Here is a 4,667-nt window from a genome sequence, read left to right on the forward strand (position 1 = left end):
GGGCAGCTGCAGACTTCCAGAGAGATTCCAAGCAGTGATTGCACACTGAGATTTTCCCGCTGGCCCGGGCTGAGAGTGCCTGGTCTTTCAGGTCCGATAGCACCGGGCTGGTGCCTGTGCGCACTTCTCTCAGGGAGGGCGCGGGGCGTGACTTGGACTCTGATAGCACAGCAGGGCACTAGCACAGGGACTGCAAAAAGGCTGTGCTTCTGCTGGCCGGCGAGGCTCCCAGCCCCTCAATGGAGCCGGACCCCAAGAGCTCTCAGGTGCACTGGTGGCTCAGGGACCAAGACCTGGTTTCTGCGCCGCACTCTCTCTGCCTCTGAGCCAGGGGTGGCTGTCCTGGGTCTGGGGACTTAAGCCCCTGTCCCTAGCCGCCCCGATTCCCACAATATCCCCCCCCCCCCGTGATCCTTTGCTCTTTTTGAGTGCTTCTACCAGATTCCGAGTTAATGCTGGTCCCCAGATGCAGGGCACTCTCATATTGGGATATTACTCTCCACTGTGTCGCCTCTGGTGGCTCCCTCCCCCTTTTGTTTATCTTCCGATATCAGTCTGAGGTTCCCTCTCCGCTTTACCTGCCCACTAGCATCTTCTGCTCCTGTAGAGATCCAGACGTGTATAATTCTGATCTCAGCCTGATTTTGTGGGTGATCAGAGTTCTTTGGAAGGTAATCACCTCACTTTAGGGTACAGGTTGAAAGGGCGCCTCCTCCTACATCCCTGCCATCTTCTCTCCCCCCCCCATGCAAATATTCTCCACAAAATACTAACAAGTTGAATCCAACACAACATTAAATGAATCATTCATCATGATCAAATGAGATTTTTTCTTTGGATGCAAAGGTGGTTCAATATTCACAATCCAATTTCATACACCACATTAATAAAAAGTAATAAGAACTATATGATAATTTCAATAGATGCAGAAAAAGCACTTGACAAGTACAACACTAATTCATGAAAAAAACATTCAGAAAAGGTGCTAAGGGGGATATGTATCAACATAGTAAGGTCCATATACAAAAATCCACAGCTGATATCATCATCAGGACCACATGAAAGCTTTTTGCTTTTCCCTTACAGGCAGGAACAATACAAGGATATACACTGTCCACAAAATCTATTTAACATAATATTAGTAATTGTAACCACAACAATCAGAAACTACAAAGAAGTAAAAGGCATCCAAATTTAAAAGAAAAAGTTAAACTTTCACCATTTGCAGACGGCATAATACTCTACATAGAAAGTCCAAAATACTCCACCAAAAAATAGCTAGAACTGATACATGAATTCTAGAGTTGCAGTGTATAATATCAACATACAGAAATCCGTTTGATTTCTATACACCAATAATGAAACAGCAAAAAGATAAATGAAGGAATCAATCCCATCCACAATGGTACCTAAAACCATAAGATACTTCAGAATAAATCTAACCAAAAAGGTAGAACATCTATACTCTGAAAGCTATAACACTGATGAAAGTAATTGAAGATGACAAAATAAATGGGAAAAAAAAGTTAAAGGCTCATGGATTAGAATAACAAATATTATTAAAATGTTTATACTACCAAGTGCAATCTAACATTTAGTGCAATGTCCATCAAAATGCCTTGAGCATATTTTTAACATAGCTAGAACAAGCAATCCTAAAATTTCTATGGAACTACCAAAGACCCCAAACAGCCAAAACAATCTTGAAAAAGCAAAGCAAAGCTGGAAACATCACATTTACAGACTTCAAGTTTTATTACAAAGCTGTAATCATCAAGACAGTATGGTAATGGCACAAAATAGAAAGAGATCAATAGAACGAATAGAAAAGATGGAAATGATCCCACAATTATATGGTCAACTATTCTTTGACAAGGCAGGAAAGAATACCAGTGGAAAAGAGACAGCCTCTTCAACAAATGGTGTTGGGAAAACTTAACAGCCAAATGCAGAAGAATAAATCTAGACCACTTTCTTGTACCATACACAAAAATAAATTTTAAGAAGATGAAAGATGTAAACGTGAGACAGGAATCCATCAAAATCCTAGAGGATATAACAGGCAGCAACCTCTTTGCCATCTGCCATAGCAACTTCTTTCTGGATAGGTCTCCTGAGCAAGGGAAACAAAAGGAAAATAACCTCTTGAGTCTTTACCAAAATAAAAATCTTCTGCACAGCAAAGAGAACAATCTAGAAACCTAAAAGAAAACCTGCAGAATGGGAGATGATATTCACAAATGAAATATCTGATAAAGGGTTAATATCCAAAATATATATAAAACTCAACACCCAGCGGGGCCTGGATGGCTCAGTTGTTAGCTGTCTGACTTTGGCTCAGGTCATGATCCCAGGGTCCTGGGATTAAGCCCCACATTTTTCTTCCTTCTCAGTAGGAAGCCTGCTTCTCCCTCTCACACTCCTGTGTTTGTATTTCTTCTCTTCCCGTGTCTCTCTGTCAAATAAATAAATATAATCATTAATTTTTTTAATAAAATTAAATAAAACTCAACACCCAAGAACAGATAAGTCAGTTAAAAATGGGCAGAAGATGTGAGTAGACATTTTTTTTTTTCCAAAAGAAGACATCCAGGGGTGCCTGGGTGCCTAAGTGGGTTAAAGCCTCTGCCTTTGGCTCAGGTAATGATCCCAGGGTCCTGGGATTAAGCCCCACATTTGTCTTCCTTTTCAGTAGGAAGCCTGCTTCCCTTCCTCTCTCTCTGCCTGCCTCTCTGCCTAATTGTGATCTCTGTCTGTCAAATAAATAAGAAAAATCTTTTAAAAAAGGACATCCAAATAGCTAACAAACACATGAAAAGATGCTCAACATCATTCATCATCAGGGAAATACAAATTAAAACTGCAATGAGATATCACTCCATGCCAGTCAGAATGGCTAAACTTAACACAGCAAACAACAGGTGTTGACAAGGATGTAGAGAAAGATGGAACTCTCCTATACTATTGGTGGGAATGCAAACTGCTGCAGGCACTCTGGAAAACAGTATGGAAGTTCTTCAAAAAGTTGAAAATACAACTGCTTTTTGATCCTGCAATTTCACTTCTCGGTATTTGACCAAAGAATACAAAACTACTAATTTGAAGGGATACATGCACCTCGATGTTTACAGCAACACGATCAACAATAGCCAAATTATGGGGAAAAAAATGTACATTAAGTGAAGGATGGGTAAAGACAATGTGGTATGCATACAAAATGGAGTATTACTCAGCCATCAAAAAATGAATTCTTGTCATTCTCAATGACGTGTATTGAGTTAGAGTGTATTAGGATAAGTGAAATAAGTCAGGGAAAGACAAAGCCATATTATTTCACTCATAGGTGAAATTTAAGAAACAAAAGCTCTGAACATATATGGGCCAGGGCGTGATAGAGAGTGGGAAATAACCTGTAAGAGACTTCTAACTGTAGAGAAGAAATTGAGGGTTGTTGGAAGGAAGTGGGTGGGAAATGAGTTAAATGGGTGATGGGTACCCAGGAACATATTTGTTATATGACCAAAATAAAAAGAAATATGAGATTTAAGATTCAGATAGAGCAAAAAACCCTTCCCGTTTTTAAAAGAAATAATTATCTATCTAGAAAAACCAACCTCAACAGATCCCTTTATTAACCTTGAAAGATAGTTCATCAAGATCAGTTTATAAAATTCCTTAGCATTTCATCTATACCAGCAATGGTGATTTAGGGAAAATAAACCACTGTTTTCAGTAAAAAGTAAGTTTAAAACACTTATTTCAAAGTAACTTACAATACAAAAAATATCTTATATGGATAAAATAAAGGACAAGCAAAATGATTAGAGGAAATGGGTATTCTGTGTTCAAGGATGGCATCACAATATTATAACAATGTCAATACTCTTTGATATATATATATTTTTTTTCCACCATAACAGAATTCATTGTTTTTTGCACCACACCCAGTGCTCCATGCCCTCCTTAATACCCACCACCTGGCTCCCCCAACCTCCCACCATCCACCACATCAAAACCCTCAGATTGTTTTACAGAGTCCATACTCTCTCATAGTTCATCTCCCCTTCCAATTTCCTTCAACTCCCTTCTCCTCTCCATCTCCCCATGTCCTCCATGTTATTAGTTTTGCTCCACAAATAAGTGAAACCATATGATAATTGACTTTCTCTGCTTGACTTATTTCACTCAGCATAATCTCTTCCAGTCCCGTCCATGTTGCTACAAAAGTTGAGTATTCATCCTTTCTGATGGAGGCATAATACTCCATGGTGTATATGGACCACATCTTCCTTATCCATTGGTCCGTTGAAGGGCATCTTGGTTCTTTCCACAGTTTGGTGACCGTGGCCATTGCTGCTATAAACATTGGGGTACAGATGGCCCTTCTTTTCACTACATCTGTGTATTTGGGGTAAATACTCAGGAGTACAATTGCAGGGTCATAGGGAAGTTCTATTTTTAATTTCTTGAGGAATCTCCACACTGTTCTCAAAAGTGGCTGCACCAACTTGCATTCCCACCAACAGTGTAAGAGGGTTCCCCTTTCTCCACATCCTCTCCAACACATGTTGTTTCCTGTCTTGCTAATTTTGGCCATTCTAACTGGTGTAAGGTGGTATCTCAATGTGGTTTTAATTTGAATCTCCCTGATGGCTAGTGATGATGAG

This window comes from Enhydra lutris, unplaced genomic scaffold, assembly GCF_002288905.1.
Source record: "Enhydra lutris kenyoni isolate GAN:26980312 unplaced genomic scaffold, ASM228890v2 scaffoldscaffold112, whole genome shotgun sequence".
NCBI classification, from domain to species: Eukaryota; Metazoa; Chordata; class Mammalia; order Carnivora; family Mustelidae; genus Enhydra; species Enhydra lutris.